Genomic DNA, 22974 nt, shown 5'->3' with positions numbered 1-22974 from the left:
AGGTGTAGCAGTGCATTTCGCAAATTCCCATTACACTTGTGTGAAATGTGGGACTATGAATACTCCCTTAGATTTCAGCTCAAAATATTTATACTGTGGGAGGAGTATTACAAAGACAACAGCAACTAGGTTATAGTTTCAGAAGGTAAAAAGGAAAAGATGGCACTATTTGGAAATTAGTGGAAGTCTATTTGCGTTTTACTTTCTTTTCACTTTCTTTTTCTGACTGAACACAGTGGACCCACAGCCATTCTCTTCTCAGAATACTCCATTTTTCACTTTGAGCTAATATCTTCCCTTAATTTAGTAAATATATATTTTCTTCTAATCCTACACATTTTCTTATGGATTACTCTTTCCAACCTTTTTTCTGGAAATGAAAACAAAAGGGTTTACACTATTCTCTTCAATTCTCTTTCTGTACTCAGTCCTTACTTATGTCTTCTTGATTCACTTGCACAACCTGATCTAAAGACATTTTTGGTCTGTCATCACTTGCTTTGTCTGGCCAAAATGGTCCAAATGCTTACATTTTGTACACATATAACTTTTCTTAGAGTTAATTGCAGTATTCCTATCCTCCCCTCATTAATCACAAACCAATAGTTAAACTGAAATTTTAAATGCTTACTCCTCCTAAAAAACATTGCTTTGGTTATCTCAAATAGAAACTGGGGTCACATTTTCCTGTGTTGATGGTAGCTCAGGCAGATGTAAAAGAACCTATTGTACTTATTGAAAAAAAAAAAAGAGTACAGGATGTTCCTTGCTGCCCTGGCCAAATTTCTCATAGTCAGTATGAATACCACCTCAGGTCTCCTCTGAGAAGAGAACACTGGCCTAGTGGAGTAACCCAGTCAACAAAAAGTGAGTGAGTAAATAAGTAAATAAATAAAGCTGTTGTTATTTACAAAAACTTGGATTAAATGCCTAAATTATAAAAAAATAGAATAAAAAAATCATGCCATGGGACTCAAAGAATTCTTTTCTCTGCCCACGGTAACTACTCAGTGTGAGGTTGTTGCTTAGTTCGATGGAACAATATTCCATTTGAGAAAGATGGCGTAGCTGCACTAAGAAACACCTTATTAGCTGCTCAATACCATGTCTCTGAATACTGTGCTGTCAATCTGACAAGTGCTAGTGTTCACCCTAGCAGTCCATACATCACTTTATTAAAAGGCTACATACACAAAAATACACACACACCCACACACACATGCAAACACACACACCCACATTCAAAATTGTGGTCCACTAACTAACCTCCAGAGCATTATCACCCAGGCAGGCACTCACACACACACACACACACACACACACACACACACACACACACACACACACACACACACACACACACACACACACACACACGCACTCACACACACGCACCCACATTCAAAATTGTGATCCACTAACTAACCTCCAGAGCATGACCACCCAGCCAGGCATGCACACACACACACACACACACACACACACACACACACACACACACACACACACACACACACACACACACACACACACATACACACACACACACACACACACACACACACACACACACACACACACACACACACACACACACCAAGTATCACATATGCACACTCAAACATACACATATCCTGCCTTGCGATCCCTTACCTAGCATGGAGTGAAAATTCAGACTGATGCACAGACACGCATCCAGTCTGAGCAACCACTACCTATTTACTTATCAGGCAGACACATACAGACACAGACATACAGATGCACAAACACACACACACAAAAAGAAACACACACACACACACACACACACACACACACACACACACACACACACACACACACACACACACACACACACACACACACACACACACACACACAGACACACACACTCATCCAGAATTTTGATCCACTAACTAACCTCCACAGCATGATCACCCAGGCAAGCACATACACATTCACAAACCCCCCCCACACACACACACACACACACACACACACACACACACACACACACACACACACATACACACACATGCACACATGCATACATACACGCACACACACATACACACACACACACACACACACACACACACACACACACACACACACACACACACTTGCGCTCCATTACCTACCATGAAGGGAAAACTCATGACAGATGCTCAGATGCACATCCAGTCTCAGCAGCTACTCCCTACTATAAGTAATACTATATTGTGACTACCCAGACAGGCAGATGCACTCACACAGACACCAGCATACACAAACAAACACACACACACCCACACCCACATATATACGCACACACAAACTAATATATCTCACCTGCATGGTTTTGCTGGAGTTACCTGTGCTGTGAGGATAGGCATAAATGACTGATTCCATTCAAAACACCATGTTCATTTTTTTCCTCTTAGCATTAAATTTTACATGATGGAATGATTCTGTGTAAAACAGCTCTGTGAACATTTGCAGGGGATAGGACATGGCTAATTAGCATTAGCCGCTCCAACAGACTGCCAGATAGAGTGTTGGGTTTCACCTGTAAGATGGATCTCCATGCTATGGGCCCAATAAGGGGTAAACTGAAGCAGTGCACCAGTCTGAGAATTGAAAAGGCTTATCATGATGTCAGAACCTTTTGAGATAAGATATCTATTGTGCAAATAAGCCTTTCTAAATGGCATGGATAATCTTAGCCTATAGTTTAATTATCAAGCATTAAACAGTCTTCATACTGTGGGGAAAGGAAGTTTGGCATAATGGGGGGTGGGAGGTTTGGCATAATAGTTAGTGTTTGCCTCATAGGCAAAATGGGTTTGATTCTCACCTTGATTTATTGGCTAGGCTCAAAATGGCCTTTCAGGGTAATTAGCCTAGTATTCACCTATGAACCAGACTGCACCTCATCCAGTTTCTACAGTTCTACTAGGATTATAGTTTCAGTCAGAAAAGCATTTCAAAAGAAGATTTCCGGTTTTATTACCAAGTCCTTTGTTAAACAGCTCGAATAAAATTATTGCCACTGAGTCAAATCTTTCCTAATACTAACACTTCACAGACAATCAATAAAGCTGGCTCATGCTCAGAGCAGATATCACAAATGGAGCCGTATGTTTTTATTTTCAGTAAAATCAATCCTTTCCTTTATTACAAGTTAGTTTTAACTCACAGCTAGAATATTTAGTCAGTGGAGTAAAACTTCATTAAAAATATGCATGCAGATATCTATCTATCTGTCTGTCTATCTACTCTTATTAATATATCTTAGTGTACAGTGTGACAATTGGGGAGAGATGGGTGAAGGCTGCCAGCCTAGTCAAATAGAATGTGATATATTATTCTGGCATTTGTAAATAAATGTAAATTACAGGCATGTTTTCTTGAGTGTAAAAGAACACTGTGAAATGTGGAACTGCAAAATATGTGACAGCATTGCACTCTACTGGCCCAGTGAAGCATGTTGTGACCCTTTCATGTTAGAATTCGGCTCCAGTGTGTCTGGATGAAGGTTTCATGCCCATTGGTTTAAGGCTAAAGTTTATGACCAGAATTTACATGTAGAAGGTGTTTTATTGCTCTAGTTTCTGCTCAAGTGTGTATGTGAAATGCCTTGTATTGTTGTAAGTTTCTGATAGGTGTTAGATTGCTAAATAATGCAGTTTGTGGCCTGAGAACTCAGACCAGGTGTTAAGATGATGCAATATGAATACTGGGAAAACCTAAGTGTCAAAAATGATGTAATTCGGGAGGGCCTTAGAGACATGTTTGTTAGTAAAGTTTAAATATTATTTCTCACAAGAGACCGTGAGCATTTTGATCTTGGATATCTAACTCAGCACTCTGCCTAAGCTCACATGTAAGTTTCTAGCACTGTGATTTCTTGTAGGAATAGTTAAAGCTAGTAAAGATTAATTAGGTATTTTTCTTTGAAATCAGACCTGTCCTACTGTATTATTTTAAGTTTCTGTGTGATCTCTGAACTCTTAGATATCTCTGTGGTGTAGTAGTTCTGTCTTGTGTTTTCATTATTTATTATTAAATATTTTTAAAACCTTCTACCTGTGGCTGGTTTGTGTAGAGATAAGCTCTAGAGTACATTGCATATTTATAGAGGTTATCGTAATAGACCACTCTAATAAGCCTTAGACTGTATAGTCACATTACCAATTAGATAATAATATTGCACAGTAATAATTGGACACCCTTTTAAGGGCCTTTTAGTAGCTGATATTATTAGCTGGGTGGTGGCAGGAATTACTACCATATGGTCTGGGTAATAGGGGCACAGCTGGAGAACCTGTGCCAGCCTTTTCCCAGGAGGGTCTGTGTGGTTGTATAACCTCTTCTCAAAGTGTGTGTGTGTGGTGTGTCAGCTACTTGGCAGGGACACAAAGCACTGGTTTGACAGAGAGTGTACTGGAGGTTTTAGCTTGCTCAGCTAGGCTGAGTTCTGGACCCTATAGCTGTGCCAGTGGGGACTCATATTGGGGACCTGGTGAGCAAGGGAGCAACCAACCCCAGTCTGATTGTGATCTCTGTGTGCACTTAAGGGAAATTGTACTTTACTGTGTGTATTAGTTATCCTTTCCTCTCTTCTAGGAGATGACCTCCCTGGTGTTAGTGGTGAGGACTGGGGCTCCTTGATTGCTGGGCCAGGGCACGGTCATCACATACAGGTTGACTTTGTTTAAATAATAGTCTGAAAGATGTCGAGGATAAGAAATTATTCATAAGATAAAGTTGTGCAAATGTACAGAGAACACAGAACTACAATTAAAATAAAAACAAATGAAACTACTGGTGTGATAAAATGTATTTGCATGAGGGTCTGCAGGAGGTGCAGTGAGTAGCATTGTTACCACTGTTGCCTCACAATAAGAGGTTCTCGGGTTCGGTTCTTGCCTGACATCCCTTCTTTGCAGACTGCTTGTTTTCTTTGTGCTCAGTTGAGCTTTCTCTGAGTAGTCTGATTTCCTCCTACTTCCCAAAAACATGCACTAAGTGGAGAAGCAGATTGAAACTGTCCTTTGGGTAAACGGAAACATGGCCAGGCAATCTACTTCCATTCCTTACTCATCTAGTTAGCTCTGTGAATGGGCGCAGATGCTCATGGAGTCACTATAAGAACTGAATGAGATTCATCAGCATGTATTGATGAGGAACTGCAATGTCGTAGTACCCTTCATTTGTAAATAATATCAGTTGTTTGTCTCATTTATCCCTACAAAACAAAACTACATCGATGTTTGTTATTACAATTTCATTTTTGAATTGAAAAGTAACAAAATCTATGACTTGACATTCTCTGTTATTATAAATTTGCCATGTACCATATATGTAGACAGATAAACAAACATATGTAATATTTTCATTAATCAGTAATGTTCCCTCACTATTTTAATTAATTTATACTGGTTATAATGATCATGTCCCTTATCAGGTCTTCAAATATTTCCTGTTTTTATTTCATTGGAATGGGCATTCAAGTGAATATAGTTAAAAAGCAGTTAAGCAAATATATATATATCCATACACAAGCAAAGAGATTGATACATATATGCATACAGACTAGAAATAGAAACACCCACACATACATATCTATATCTATATCGCTCTATATCTATATCTATATCTATATCTATATCTATATCTATATCTATATGGATCTACTTCTAAATTTCAAACTTTCAGAATGTCGAATTGCTTATGATCGAGGCCATAAGATTGACACTTTGAAAGTTTAAACTGTTAAAATGGAGATTGCTCTACAGGGCAGAACAGTATATTTACCGTTTTCCTCACTGTAGTGTGATCTCGGAGTTGGCATATATGTCTTTAGAAACACATGCACACATATGGACATTGTGTTCCATTACAGAACTAGACAGATAAATGGATATATTCTATTTTTTCAGTAATTGAAAGTATTCCTGCACCCAAAGAAGCAATACATTTATGTGGCATTTCTTTTACACAGTTTGCTGGAACAGCAGTCTGCCTTTCAGGTAAATCTGCAGCAATTACCTGTGCTGCTGTCATTTCCACAGCTCTAAGAAATGATGTTTGGAAGCTTCGAGGCACAATATCTCTTTCATCAGTGGAGGAAAATTGTTTAGTACAGTGGTTACTGGTGCTTTCATTTGAACAGCAAATGCAGCTAAGTGTTACATTGTTTCAGATAAGCCAGAAGCAATGATGTGTGCTTCAGGCATTTTTACATCATGAACAGCTGAAGTGTTTTAGCCTTCTGGCATAATATTCACACAGGCGGATTCAGCAATACATCAAGGTACAGTACCAGCTACCTGGGATACGGACATCTTACTCATAACTGCAAATCTGTTTTCTTCCTTATATTCTTTCTGTTCTGATTTCCAAGATCCATTCCCATGATACTGCATGTTCCTGAAGAAAACAATATATCAATAAGCAGAATTTTAAATGCCCTTGAAAAACATTTGCATGATTTAATTTAAAATATTTCATTTTGCTGCATTTTTACTTTAACAAGATGTTTCAAGTATTTTTTTTGTTTGTTTCATGTTGCTACATTGGAAATAAATTAAGATCAATAGAAAATACCATATGCAATTACTCTAAAGCAAATGTTACACATATTGGTATCTGCCCTTTTGTCTGTCTTAAATTTTAAAGGATGTCACAACTTCATATAGCTGAGCCACGGCAGTGTATTCTATTTGTTTAGTAAATGAGTGGATGAGTAAGTGAGTGATTTACTTAGTTGGCTAATCAGTTAACTGGTGAAGTCCAGCTATACAGATCATCTTTTCAATGTAAGCCTGTGAAGAAAAGTTATACAAAGAAAATATAAACAGAAGTTATGCAGGGGGATTCAATGAAGCCTACCATGTGCACATTGTGGCACAATGTGTACACGTCCATGAATATATTTTGATTCAGTAAACTCCATGTAGCGGTGCACACACATGCAAACATGGTAACTTCTGTGAAATGCTAATTACAGCATAAGTAGCTGAATTGTATGCTAATGAAGCAAAGCAATACCATGGAGTGATTCAACAAGCCATAAAGCAACCATGTAGACTCTGTGTTCATGTTGCCTATGTATTCGAAAACTTTCCAGATACAACCACAGAAAGGAGTCTACATAGAAACAAGAGTAAGAAAATTTTTTTAGATTTCTACAGAACTGACCTTAACATGTAACAGCATACACATTATGACATTATTAGACAGGATGGATGCTACAAAAGTAGAGTAAGAATAGCAACAATTCTTTTTAAGTGCCATAACATAAATGCAGCTTTGCTCCCCCACTCTCAAATTAAGAATATACTCATAAGTAATGTAGACAGCTAAAAGTGTAACCCCCATGAAACAGTCTATTCATATTGTCATGTAAGCATATGCAGTATGTAGCTGATGGAATACAACTTTTATCCAAAACTGTATTCCTCTGTGCAGATATATAGCAAAGTAATACCCTCTCTTGTGTTTATAACATTGGGCTCCCCTTCAGTTTCCCTACATACATGGTAACTATCCATGTCGATGCAGGGGTGTCAGCATGGTGAAGATGCAAATTAAGTCAAAACTCATTAGAATTGCAGAATCTCAAAAAAAAATATCTGTGTAGGGATGTTCACTTCGTTTAGGCACTGCAAGAGTGCTTGTTTTCAATGGATGGCAACAATAAAGGTTGACATCGGGAGGTGTGTCAGGTTACACTTACAGAGGGTGAAAGTGCATGTAAACATTACACATTGCACAAGTTCAGTTTCGTCCTCTGAATTTTTTTTTAAATGTGTCATTTCTGTCTGGTTTAAGTAATTTTTTTTTTGTCATTGTTTGCATGATGTGACTGTTAACACAATAGTGGGAAATGGAGGAATGAATGGCAGGTTTCACTGTGTTTATCATGTATCTATTCCTGTGACCACAATTCTATGTGTAGTGCTAGAGTAGTGATAGTCCTGGGTTCTAGTACAAGGTGTGGAACCTTTCCTTCACTTTTTGTGTACCATGTTTGCACGATATCACAGGAACAGAGGAAAGTAATACCAATTTTACCTGTATTTACCTTATTTGCATGAAGGTGTGTGGAGTCGCTTAGAGGTGCACGTAGTGCACTAATGCGCAAAAGCAGCAGGTGTTTTAATAGATGCTAATTACAACAGAAGCAGGTGAATTGCATTTTAATGAACAATTCCAACATGGTGGAGCTATTGAACAAGCTATAAAGCATCCATGTAACCTCCATTCTGTTTTTTTCCTGAATACTTCAAACCATTGGAGTAGAGACAAGGACATTTTAGCTGAACTCAATGCTAGGGACTGCTGCAGCTTTTCTGCATATGTATGTGCTGGAGGCTGAATCCAATGCTGATGGTGCTGGTGACAATAGGCCTAGGCCGAGAAGGAGAAGAGTGTTCCATCCCAGGGAAACATCAGATGCTATATGACCTGGAGATTATAGAGTGCTACAAGATAGATAAGAACACATCACAAGAACTCTGTGAGCTTTGCTGCCATCAACTCAGAGCCAGAGCCAACCGAGGGGAACTTATCCCACTGGAACCTAAGGTATGTATAGCCCTAAAAGTCTTAGCCCCTGTTACTTCTCAAAGACAACTGGGAACATGATGGGTGTGTCACAGACATCAGCATCTAGGATCCTCCACCAGTTCCTGGATGCTATGCTCTTACATGCCAGTGAGCACATATGTTTCCCCATAGTTCTGAGGAGAGGGCCAGCAATATGCAGCAGTTCTACCATGTAGCACACTACCCTGAAGTACTGGGTGACATATATTGCACTCATGTACACACTGAGCCACCACCTGGTGAGCAGGGTAGAATCTACATTGACCACAATGGATATCCCTCCATCAATTGTCAAACCATGTGCAATGCCCAGTGAATTATCTTGAATGTGTATACTGGCAACCCTAACAGTTATCATGACTCCCATATCTGGTACACAACACAGCTGTACCAGATGTTTGCTATGGGGGACATCCCACAGGGCCATTTACTTTGGGATGCTGGCTATGCACTGGAACCATGGCTGATGAAACTCATCAGAAGTGCACACACAACCATGGAAGAATGCCATAATGAGGCACACACCCAAACTAGAAACATCATAAAGGGTGTGTTTGGGCTGTTGAAGACACAGTTCCAGTGCCTAGATACATCTGGTGGAGCCCGCAAGTATAATTCATGTACGTTTACAAAAAACCTCACAGTATGTGCTATGCTACACAATCTGATCCCATGGAAACAGCTGCAACAGGATCAGCAAGGGGATGGGACACACATCCCCCACTAACGTCTAGGTTACCACAGCCACAGTCAGAGGAGGAATTGGAGAGGGAACTACCAGCTGCTCAGCCTGGAGGCAGATGTAGGCATGCTCAGTATGCCCTTGCTTTGGCTAAGATACAATGTATATCACATTCACTGACCCCCTAGGTGCCTAATACCTTTCTTCTGCTCACATACATATAGCAAAATTGATTCTAGGCAACTCACACAACATTTATCTCCCCAAGTATTGGCTGTGTACTGCTTGTATCAGACAGAGTTAGCCGTGAACTAAAATTATGCAAACTGATGCATTTGCAAGATAAGTTCTGAACCTATACTGTATTCTTGAATAATATCATGGCATATCCTTGTATTTTGTAAACTGGTGCAGTAATCAAGTAAATAGTGGTGAATTTGTACAAAGAGTACTTTAACATATGACAGCAGAGACTTATTTGACTTATAGGTGTCCACTGGCAAATATTAGGCCTCCGGCATCAAAGATTCATGCACTCATACCTCTCAAGAATACTGACAATCACTGCATGGTCTCAGTTTAGTACTGTACAATTGTAATGATAAATCATTAAAGAGAGAAGTTAGAAAGTAATGATACACATTGCATTTTTTGACTTCACAACCCTTCCTAAGATAAAACAACAGGAAGAATGCAGACCAAGGACAGTAACTAGAGCGTCATATCCTTGATTGTGCCATAGCAGTAACGCCTTTGCTCCACACAAAATAACAGGCTATGCTTGTTTATGACATGACAGTAACTGAGCTTTGCCCCCCCCAAAGGAGCAGTGTACCCTTGTTTATGCCATAACAGTAACTCAGCTATGCTCCCTCCAAAAGAAGAGTATATGCTTGTTTGTGCCATCCAAACTGGCTTTCATTTGCTGGCAACTCCATACCATATAACTCCCAGTTAATAACCTCACACATTTTAAGGCCAGTGATATGGAATGGCTTACACACTGCATGTCTCACACTACTGGTTGGTTAACTGATGAAGTACCAAGAAACAGACATGTAAGACAGAGCTGTATATTTGCAAGCATAATCATAACAGGTTGTGTGATCACTAAGAGCACTATGTCCAAATATAATTAAAAGAATTAAATATAGAAATCACAGCTGATGGTTTGATGGATGCTTGGTGCCAGAGCCACGGCCTCAAGCTAAATGCTAAAAAGTGCATAGTCATCCCCTTTGGGAAAAACAAGGTGCCCACAAATTACCACATAGGTGTTAATCCATTAAGTACGGACGAAGTAATTAGAGATTTGTGGACCAACGTAGATAGTAATCTCTCCTTTGTTAATCACGTTGCCAAAGTGGTTAGAAAGACCTTCTATATAGCCCACCTTATCACGAAAGGGTTCGCATCTAGATCAAGAGAGGTCATTGTGCCCCTCTACCCATCACTCATCAGACCCATAATTGAATACAATGCCCCTTTTGGGATGTACCTTACTCGACACCTGCAGCAACTTTAGAGACCCCAAAAGTACCTCACCAAGAGGATCATGGGCTACAAACAGATGTCCTATGCAGCTCGACTAAAGAAACTCCAGCTCTACTCAGTTGCTTACCACCTACTCAGAGTCGATCTATGCCTGATGTACAAAGCCATGTCAAACCCAGAATTAATGGACATGCTCCACCTCAAAAAATCCAAGTCCCTTAGAGCTACACGCTCCAGGGACCTAAACCTCAGCACAAAAATAAATAGGACATGCTGGAGGGACAGATTCATTTCCCAGAGGCTCCCCTCACTCTGGAATAGAATCCCAATTCATGTTAGACATAGCCCCTCGCTGACCCTCTTCAAGCGAAATTTAGACGCGTGGATGGGGAATCGCAAATTCACCCCTGGGATCTCTCCTGTGTCCCTGCTAGACAGAGGCACAGTAAACTAATCTTAAAATGGTACCTTCTGTGACCTACTTTACAGAGGCACAGTAGGCTAATCTAATAGGGAGGCGGAAGCCAAATACACTCTGGCTAGGCTTATAAATGCCCTAGGGCAGATAGCCTAGTATCTACCTATGAACCTATGAACCTATGAACCAGTGTACATTCAGATGCAGTTGGTTGTGTGAAGAATGACTTCAGTTCTTTGTTGCAAAGCTGTTTATGTGGCAAAGGGGAATAAGGCATCCATCCTGTTTTCTGAGGCTGCACTGGTGTGAGAGTTCAAATCCTGAACTATGTAGAAATATCTCATGTGTACTATCTTTTTCTACTGTGTATGCCATACATTCTTCTTGATCATTTCACATATGTCTACCTTTTGTTTTTCTACTTTTCTTGTTTTTAATTCCATTTTTTGTAATGCATCGCATAGTGCAAACAGTGGAACCAGAGAACAAATAAATTCAGGTGTGGCTTGCTTATATGGTTCATGTGAAGTGCGGCATTGTAGACACAAGAAAAAATGGACCACCTAGGAAGCACTGCATCTGAGTGTGGTCCTGGATGTCAACGTGCCAGTGCATTTCCTGGTAGAGCCAGTTCTTGTGGTCAGGGATGACAATGATGAACTGCAAGCTCTACCATGCATGGCTCATACCTGTCCAACACACCACGACATAGAGCTAGCACTCAGCTTGACTATGTTTAAGCACACACTCACACACCAAATTCACCTGGAGTACCCCTACAGACACACACACGCAATTATTACTTATTTTGTCTCACTGTCCATTCTTTTGTCCAAATGTCTGCCTTCTTCTCCTTCATACTCACACACACACACACACACACACACACACACACACACACACACACACACACACACACACACACACACACACACTCTCCGACCTCTTGTGTCAGCCTAGGCTTCCTGCCCCCCCCACACAGCATCTTGTGCAAGTGATGATAACTGTGCCATATCCCTGTGTTCTTCTTTTCTTATTTAGGCGTACAAAATCTGTGTCTGATGCTCAGGGTGCATAGCTAGCTTGATGCTTAATATTTTTGCCTCTGTGGCGTTTAACTGGTCATTGTACATTTAACTTATATTGGCCTTGAAAAGTTCCACAGCTGATGGCATCAAAATGTCACAACATTATAGTAGACACTTTTGTGAGGGTTATGAAGTAAGAAACTGCAATGTGTATAATTACTTTCCAACCGGTCTGTGTACTGCTTGCATCAGACAGAGTCAGCCCTAAGCTAACACTGTGGAAAGTGCTGCATTTACAAGGTAAGTCCTGAACCTGGAGTGTCTTGTTTAATAATATGATGACATATCCTTGCATTTCAGCACTTGGTACAGTAAGCAAGTCAAAAGTGTGAAATTTGTACAGAAATCACCCTACCATGTGATAACACAGATTTATTTGACTTATAGATGTCCATTAGCAAGTAGTAGGCTTCATGCAACAAAGATTCACGCAGTCATATCTCTCTAAAGTATTGATGATCACTGCATGCCCTCAGTTTAGCACCATGTGTTTGTAATGGAAAATCATTAAAGAGAGGAATTAGAAAGTAATGAGACACATTGCAGTTTCTGACTTCATAACCCTTACAAGATCAAACAACAGGCAGAGTACAAAACAAGGAGAATAACAAAAGCAGCATAGCCTTGCTTGGGCCATAGGCGTAACTCACATTTGCTCTCTCCCCAAGAGAACAGTCTATTTTGGTTTGGGCCATAACAGTAACTGACATTTGCTCACCCCAAAGGAACACTCTGTGCTTATTTGTGCCATAACAGTAACTCAGCTTTGTTTACGCCTGTCGAAAGAACAGTGTATCCTTGCAAATGCCATAACAGGAACTTAACTTTTCTCCCCCCAAAACATTAGTCTGTGCTTGTTTGTGCCACCCAACCTGTCCTTCAGTTGTTTGCAACTTCATATTATATTATTCCCAGTTAATATCCTCACACATTTTAAGATCAATGATATAGACTGGCTTACACACTGGATGTGCCTGAGTACTGGTGAGATAACTGATGAATGACCAAGAAACACAGAAAGGTAAGACAGAGTATATTTATTGTATATTTGCAAGCAATAATCATAACAGGTTGTGTGAGCACTAAGTGCACTACATTAAAATATACTAAATATAATAAATGTACAAATAACAGTTTATGCCTTCATATCAGTGTACATTCATATGCATTTTGTTGTGTGAGGAATGACTTCAGTTCTTTGCTGCAAAACTGTTTGTGTGCCAAAGAAGGATAGGCACCATTCCTGTTTTCTGAAGGGGCATTGGAGTGAGAGTTGAAATACAGACCTATATAGACATATCTCATTTATTTTTTTTTTATTTTACATTTGTTTACCGGGATAGTCCGACTGGACACAGGTCCATTTACAGCGGAGGCCCGGGCAGAAAAGCTCCATACATTTTAGTTCTAGTTTACAATGTGTTCACAACTCAAATATTCAGACATAGATTCTGTACAATTTCTGATACTTTCAGAAACATTTCAATATGTTCAACAGTGCATTGTGCAAATATGTGTAATAACATTTTCTACTGTGTATGTCATAGAATAATTTTCCTCATTTCAATTATTTCTGCCTTTGTTTTTTATTTTTTTTTGGAGGGGGCCAGTGTTTGCACAATGCTCTGTTTAGCACAAATGGGTTTGGCTGTACTCATCTGGTTTGTGCGAAGCACGGCAGTGCACAAACTGGAGAATGGACAACCAAGTTAGCAGACAGGACCCAGACAGCCACAAATAAAAACCGGATGCATTCAATTAATACGAAAAACATTGCCTGGCAGTGCGCACCCTTGAGCACTCTATTTGCGAGATGGTAAGTGATACACAACATTTTTTGTAAAACAAAAAAGTTTGCACTCCCAGTAAGTGCAATACCTGCGATTGGTGAAAAACATAATTCTACATAGGTCTAGATCTGTGGTAGGCATGTCAGGTGTTTATAAAGATGGATTGAGATTCCGTGCCAAAGCTGGGGTCTCCAGCAGCCCAAAGTGTTTGTTGGACTCCTAGTGAATGAACATGGGCCTAGGCTATTGCAGAGGGACTATCGTGACTCAGATTACAAGTCAGAGGTATGGAATAGACTTACACAAGCTTTGACCAGTGTTGCCGGTATCCCACACACTGGTGAGCAATGTAGACATCACTACAGTGACCTCTAGAAGGGGAAGAGGATACTCTCAAACACTGGATTGAGGAATGTAGAACTGGGGCACCCCACAGATGTGCAATTATCAATTACAGAGACTACTTGTAAGAGTTAAAAGCTGAATATAGTCAGAACTGGTATTCATAATGGTATTTTGTTCTTTTTTTCCGCAGCCATCGCAGACAGAGAACTGAATATGCAAACCCATGCTGCTAGAATGGCATGGATGAGAGAAGCATGTGGTATGGATGCAGCAGAACAGTACTGTTACTATAGCATTAAAAGTTTAAGATTTTCTTTGGGGGGTATCTTCTACAGTTGTATCACAGTGAGCATGCATATCTCAACTGTAACAGCAAGTATGCATGCATTAGTTTGTAGGCAAAACCAACAGTACAGTATTAGACAGTAGTCAGAGGTTGTGGGTTCAAATACCACACTTCCCAGCTATACAATACTGTTAATTTGTCATCAGTATTGTATGGTACATTCAAATCTCCATAGCAGTGGCACAAATGGCCTGCAGTAAACTGTAATCTGTATATTTGGAACCAGCATATGTGCAATATATGCATACATTAAGGACTGAATGCTGCAATCTATAGTATAGTGTGCATCTTTTATGAGCTGGGTAGTCTTAAAACTAAAAAGGTTTATTGTTAGGAGTTGGTAGTCTTAAAATAAAGGTAACATAATAGAGTCAAATAATTCTATCAGTGCATTGTATGTCACATGTGAAGTTGCTAATGTTCTACCTTTTTTTCTCTCTCACCCCAACCCTTATCTCCCCCCCCACAGCACAGTAGGGTAGGCCTGCCCCATAGGATCCTCCTGCTCCCAATCCCCTGGCTATGACACCGAGGCCCGAAACATCTGGGACACAACCTGGCAGCACCCCCTCTGCTGCTCTGTACTATTTGGCTCCTCAGGTAGTTCTGTTTCACAGGATAGGCTAGTGATTCCTTCTGAGAGCAGTGGCAGAGGTGGTGTTTTTATCACATGTGATGAACTGCCAGGGTTGGTGTGCAGGATTGTGTGCCACACAGTTGGTGCATGCCTACACTGGATGGAGACATTGCTCTCCATCATTGTAATTAACACGAGAAGAAGATATACACATCAGACACTGCAGCCATTGGTGCAGTGAGGTGACAGTAATGACAGTCCAATGGGTGATTACTTGATTCTCATTGTCACCCGGCTTAATGTCCATGGGTTTGCAATATCCCCACCTTCACCCCAACCATGGTGTTCACTAACCTTTTGTGTCCTTCACCATTCCCGTGTCTTGTCTTGTATGTTCTGTCTGTCTGTGATTGCTTGCTTCACCTACCCAGCCTACCTCACCCAGACATACCTGCATCCCTTCCCTAACATTCCTCTCTCTCTCTCTCAAAAAAAGGAACTTGTCCCCCCAAAATTTTTGTCCAAGATGCAGCTCTCCATTTCACACATGTGCCTTCTTGACATACTTAATTTGATCCAATTGGCTATACAACATGATTGTGCTGTGGTCACCCCTCCCCTGGAGATGACAGTGCAAATTCAGCTAATGTTCTGCACATCTGAGCATTTTTTAATGTTGAGGAAATGGATAGCTATGGTTCTTTCTTATCACTGTCCTGCACATTCCTGCTCTCCTTTCACTTTGTTCTTCCCCTTGCTCGCTCCCCATTTCACCACTTTCCTATCTTCCCCATTTTTTTCTTTAAAGACTTATTACAGGATGGTGTGCATCAGGCACTAACACGCAGCAATGGCAAAAAGCACTTACAAGTGTTAGATAAAGCTGTATTCTAAACCAGTACCATCTAGCCCCAAAGTGTACATATTAGGTTCATAGGTTCATAGGTAGGTACTAGGCTATTGACCCTAGGGCCTATATAAGCCTAGCCAAAAGGTACACTGACTTTCACCACCCAAGAAAGTTATTTTCCTGTGCCACTGTCGAGCAGAGCCACAGAAGTGATCCCCGGGGTGAATTTCCTATCTCCAATCCAATCATCAAGATTTTTCTTGAAGAGTGCTAATGAGGAGCTTTGTTTGATATAGATAGGTAGTTTGTTCCAAAGTATGGGAAGTCTCTGGGACAGGAATCTATCCCTCCAGCATGTTCCATTTTATGTGGTGACAAGGTTTAGGTCCCTAGAGCATGTAGCTCATAGGGATTGGCATTTCTTTAAGTAGAGCATGTCTAAAAGCTCTGGGTTTGATATAGCTTTGTGTGTTAGGCAGAGCTAACCTCAAAAAAAGGCATAGCAAAATTAATTTAAAATGGGTGGAGAAAGCCAAACACACTCTGGCTAGGCTTATAAATGCCCTAGGGCAGATAGCCTAGTATGAACCTATGAACCTATGAACCTATCACCTCTGAGTAGGCGATATGTGACGGAGTAAAGCTGCAGTTTTTTGAGACAGTCTGCGTAGGTCATCTGTTTGAGGCCGGTAATCCTCTTTGTGAGGTATTTTTGTGGCCTTTCCAGTTGTTGTAGATGTCTTGTGAGGTACATACCAAAAGGGGCATTGTACTGTATAATGGGTCTAATGAGAGATGAGTAGAGGGGAATAATGACCTCTTTTTTCCTGGATGAGAAACCTTTTGTGATGAGGTGTGCCATGTAGAAGGATTTCCTGACTACTGTGGCAATGTGATTATCAAAGGAGAGACTACTGTCCATCTGTGTCCCAAGGTCTCTTATCACACTTTCAGTGTTAAGTAGACTACCACTTATGTGGTAGTTCATAGGTACAGAGTTTTTACCAAAAGGGATGACAATGCACTTTTTGGAATTGAGCTTGAGGCCATGGCTTTGACACCAGGCATCTGTCTCAGCGAGGCCCTTTTGTAGGATGTCCACATCTTTTGGAGTTTTGATTATGGCTCCTAGTTTGCAGTCATCTGCGAGTTTCATTAACCAAATACCTTCTGTGTTAGCCTGTACTTCAGAGAAGTAGATATCAAACAGGAGAGGACCCAGGACTGAACCCTGTGGTATTCCACTTGTCACTCGTCTGTAGTTGGATTTGGAGTCTGCTACTTTCACAGTGTGGGTTCTGTCAGTTAGCCAGTTGGCAACCCATCTTGTGACATAGGGATTTATACCTAGTTTAGTGAGTTTATCTATAATTCCAGAGTGGGGGATGGTGTCAAAAGCCTTGGCGAGATCTAGATAGGCTGTGTGAACCACCTTCCCTCATCTACTGCTTTGGTGACTTCTTCAAAGAAGTCTATCAGGTTTAGGAGACATAATCTGCCTTTTACAAACCCGAACTGGGTGGGGTCCTGAGTTTGGAGATTACCAATGTCATTGTTTATAAGTTCCATGATGATACGATCCATAGCCTTGCAGACCAGGCTAATTAGGCTAATGGGCAGTAGTTTCCAGGGTCTGTGGTGGCTCCCCCTTTGTGGAGTGGGATAACCATCACTGTCCACCATTCAGTGGGCACATAGCCTGAGGTGAGGCTATGATTGAACATGGTACTTAGGTGGGGTGCAAGTTCTCCCTGTAGTTCATGTAGAACACAGCTTGGGATGTTGTCAGGTCCCATGGATGCTGTGTTCTTGGTTTTGGATAGTGTGTTTTTTACCTGTGCAGCCGTGATTACAGGAACTTTGCATTCTTCTGGTATAGAGATGGGCCCTTTAGGGGATGACAGGGGGGTAAAGTTAGCACTGAACCTATCTGCCAGGATGCTGGCAATATCAGTTGGTTCTGTATATTTAGTGCCATTGTGCTGTAACTCAGAGCAGATTTGAGTGTTGCCATTGAGATTCTTGACATAGCTATAGAATGCTTTGTAGTTGTCTTTAGAGTCAGTGGTGATTTTGTTTTCATAACTAGCTTTGGAGGGTTTTAAGAGGGATCTCAGCTTCTTACTGAGGCTGACCAGAGAGTTTCTCCAATCATGGGATTTTACTCTTTTTTGCAACAGTTTCTTTCTTCTGTTGTAGAATTTGTTTATGGCAGGGGACCACCAGATTGGCTTCCTTTTTTTGGAGGATAGCATCTTGGTTCTGTTAGGGATTGCATGATCCATGCATTCGTGTAAGTGCTTATAAAGTGCATTTGTGTAGGATTCAGCAGTCATACCTCTATTGTCCATCAGCATAGGTGTCTTGAAGTTTACCACTTCTGTCTTAAGAAGCGTGAAGTTGGCTTTGGATAAATTTTTTACTGTGGTTTCCCTAATGGGGGGTGGGGGTGGGATGTGGATGTCTAGGGTGATTAGCTTGTGGTCAGATCTGACCAATGAGGAACTGACCTCTGGTGTGAAGCACCGGTTGCCCATGTTGGTAATAACCAGGTCTAGTATATTGCTTCCCCTGGTGGGGGTGTGGATAAGTTGATCCAAGGCATTGGAATTTATGAATTCCAGAAAATGTTGAGCTCATGAGTTGGTACATGAGTAGTTTTCCCAGTTAATGGTAGGGTAGTTGAAATCGCACATTATTACGGTGTTAGGTTGTACCCTAATATTTTCCTGTGTATCAAGAAATGAGGAGTGGGAATCCTGGGGCATGGTGGGGGATCTTTAGCAAGCTACAGTTTGGATTGCGGTCTTGCCCAGAGTTAGTTGCTCTTGGCTAATCTCAGATGCATTATGCTGAGCATCTTGCCTGGAAGTGTGGATATCCTTAATGAATATAGACATGCCTCCGCCTGTAGTGTTTCGGTCCAGGTTAGGTGGCCGAAAGGTGTGGTATGAATTATAGCCTGATAATGCAGGGGTACTCTTTGGAGCCTTGAATCAGGTCTCTGTCACTGCACAGATGTCGATGTTCTCCATTTTAAGGAGTGCCTCGAGTGAGTGCATTTTGAGGCTTAGACTTCTAGCATTGAGTAGCAATATCCTCAGAATCTTCTTGCCTGTACCTGTTACGGTGGTGAATTTGTCATTGGAACCTTGCCTAAAAAAGGCACTATAGGGGTGGCTAGAGCCCTAGCCAGTATCCGGAATCCCAGGGGCGACAAGTGCAGGCCATCTCTGGCAAAGCATTGTGGTTTGTCGATCATGCCATCCCAGGCAGACAAATACTGGATCCCCTTAGAATGACACCAGAAGCTTAGCCAATTGTTGAAGTCAGTCATTTTGTCCGTGTACTGTGGTATCATTCTGGGTGATGGCAGGATGCTACTCAAAGCTAGTGTCATAAATGCCTGGGCTACAAGATCGGACAGCTCCTCCATGTCCCTTTTCATGTAGTCCTTGGAGGTACGTCTCAGGTCATTCACACCAACATGGACAATGACAGAGTCATATTTATACTTGTTGTGGAGTGATCTGAGTGCATGCATTATGTGGCGGATTCTGACACCCGACAGGCAGCTGACAGTAACTTTCTCCTTGTTTAGCCTGGAGAGTGGAACATCAGTGTGCCTGACTATAGAGTCACCTATGAGTAGAGTGTTTGGTATGTTGTTATGCCTTATGGGCTGTGGTTGAGTGGCACACTAAAATTGTGGGCTATGTGCAATTTGGGTTGTGTTGGGGGGTGGAGGTTGCTTGTGCTTCTGCTTTGGAGGTCCCTGTTGCCTGAGCAGGTTTTTACTGAGAGCCTCCTCGATTGTAAGTGTGTGTTTTGTGTTTCTATGTGTGTGTTTTGGTGGTGTAGGTTTTGAGGGACTATATGCTGAGTGTGATGTGGTGCAAGTGTTTACCTTCTCCTCTTGACTGTCTAGTCCAGTCTTAGGTGAAGAGAGCTTTGCTTCCAGTTTGGCTATATAAGTTCATCTCTTACATGTTGTAGTGTTGGGTGGTAGGAGGAGAGGGTTGTCTGTATACATGAGGCAATTACTGCATTGTTCCAAGATGCCCAGATTCATCAGGTAGACAGGAGAAAACCTACTACTTAAACTTAATTGAGTGCATTAACATGTGCTGCCACAGAGTCAGTTAATTAGCAGGTATATTTTAGAGAATCCATAACAACTATCATAAATGCGGCTTGAGTTTGTGAACTTCTTACATGGGTCAGATCAAGTGTGTAGAAGGTCATCAATGTTCTTGTGGATAATGTCCATGCAGATGCCTTTCTTAGCCTTGCACATAACACTTGTTAGTTGTATGGATTATTAGTTGTATTTCTGCATGTTACCAGATTGATGTGCATTGCAATTCACAGAACATTTCATATTACTTTGTGTAGTGAGATAGGATCCTTAGTTGCTATGTTTTTGCATGTATTTTTATGTCACAAAGAGGAAATGAACAGTAAACACCAGTAATACAACATAGATAGATAGATTGATAGCACTGTGACCAGTGGGATTGTGCCTAGTTAAGCAGTGCACAAAATCAACCAGATTGTATTGACTAGGTAGTACTTTTTCAAGTGTCTATAATACATTTAATTACATTTACATTTATTGCTGCCGCTCCACATTGCTTCATGTTGATGAGTGGTGCGCAGCATCATGCAATTATGCTTTGAAGAAAAGAAATGGGAAAGTTAGGAGAGTGGTTAAATGGGGATCGATCAGGGGGAAAACAAAGTGAAAGGAGGGCAGGAATGTGCAGGAGGGTGGTAGGAAAGAACCATAGCTAACCATTTCTTCCACAGTAGAAAATTATCATTTGTGCAGCATATTAGCTGAATTTGCACTGTCACCTCTGCAGAGAGGGGTGACAACAACACATTCATGTTGTATAGCCAATTGGACTGAACCAAGTGTGTCAAGAAGACATGTTTGTGAAAAGGAGAGTGAGTATGGGAAGGATTTTTTTTGTGGGGCATGTACCCATTTTTTTTTGAGAGTGAGAGGAATGTTGGAGAAGGGACATAGATATGTTTGGGTCAGGAAGGTTGGGTAGGTGAAGCAGCAATCACAGACAGACAGGACATAGAATAAAAGACAAAGGGATGATGAAAGATACAAAAGGTTGGGGAACACCATGGTTGAGGTGATAGTGGGGAAATCGAGAACCTATGGTTGTCAGGCTGGGTGACAGTGAGAATTGAGTCCTCACCCACTAGACTGTCATCACTGTCACCTCACTGTGCTGATGGTTGCAGTGCCTGACATCTGTGTCTCCTCCTGGTATTCTGTACAGTGATCAAGAGTAGGTGCTCCATCCAGTGTAGGCATGCACCAACAGTGTGGCACACAATCCTATGTACCAACCCTGGCAGTTCATCTTAGGTGAAAAAATCACCACATCCACCACTGCTCTTGGAGGGAACCACTGGCCTATCCTGTGGGGCAGAACTACTTGAGGGGACAGGTAGTGCAGGGGCAGCAGAGGGGGTGCTGCCAGGTTGCATCTCAGATATGCTGGATATTGTTGCTGTAACCAGTGGAGTGGGGGCATGAGGATTCTGTGGGGCAGGCCTAACCCGGTGTGCTGTGGGAAAAAAAAGAGAAGATAAGGGTTGGAGTGAGAGAGAAAAAAGGGATAACATTACTAACTGCATATGTGACAAACAGTGCATTTGTCTCTATTCTGTTACATTTACTTTTAAGGCTACCAACTCCTAAAAAATACCTTTTCTACTCTTAAGACTACAAACCTCTTAATGATTGCACAGTATACTACAGATTGCAGCAAGCAATCCTTTTATATATGCATATACTGCACATATGAGTGTTCCAATTATACTTATAGAGTTTACAGCAGGCCATTTGTGCCACTGATACAGAGGTCTGATGTTACATTGCAATACTGATGAAAACTTAATATCATTGTATAGTTGGGAAGTGTAGTTTTTGAACCCACAACCTCTGACTACTCCCTAATACTGTACTGTTGTTTTGGGATTGCAGACTAATTCATGCATACTTTCCTTTTACAGTTGAGAGATGCATGCTCAATTTGATGCAATTGTATAATAAACCAAAGAAAGATGTCTTTAACTTTAAATGCTACACTAACAGCTCCGTTTGGATGCATACATACCACATGCTTCTCACATCTGTGCCAATCTAGCCCAATAGGTTCTCATATTCATTTCTCTCTCTGCAGCAACTGTGGAAAAACAGAACATAATACCATTAAGAAAACCAGTCTTGATAATATTCAGCTTTGAACCCTTACAAGCACTCTCTGAAAGTGATACTTACACAGTTACAGGATGTCCTCAGTCCAACATTCCTTTGTACAACATTCAAGGGTATCCCTCTTCCTACTCAGTAGGTCACTACTGTGGTGTCTACATTGCTCACCAGTGCAGGGGCTACCAATAGCACTGATCACAGCCTGGGCAAGACTATTCCATGCCTCTGACTTGTAATCGGAGTCACAATAGTCTCTCTGCAATAGCCTAGACCCACACTCCTTCACTAGGAGTCCAGCAAACACTTTGGACTGCTAGACATTCCATCTTTGAGGACGAAATCTCACTCCCTCACCAGAAATACCTACTATGCTTACCATGGATCAAGACCAATATGGAATGCTGGTTTCCTGCCAATTGCAGTTCTCATATTTACTGGCAACATACATACTGAAAGTGTTGCTCAGTGCTTACCATCGTGCAAAAATAGTGCTTGGCATCGCACACCTTCAAGCACCAAGTTTGCATGATGTTAAGTAGAGCAAATTA

This window comes from Protopterus annectens, chromosome 7.part0, assembly GCF_019279795.1.
Source record: "Protopterus annectens isolate FY-2018-M chromosome 7.part0, PAN1.0, whole genome shotgun sequence".
NCBI classification, from domain to species: Eukaryota; Metazoa; Chordata; order Ceratodontiformes; family Protopteridae; genus Protopterus; species Protopterus annectens.
This window is presented reverse-complemented; position numbering follows the sequence as displayed.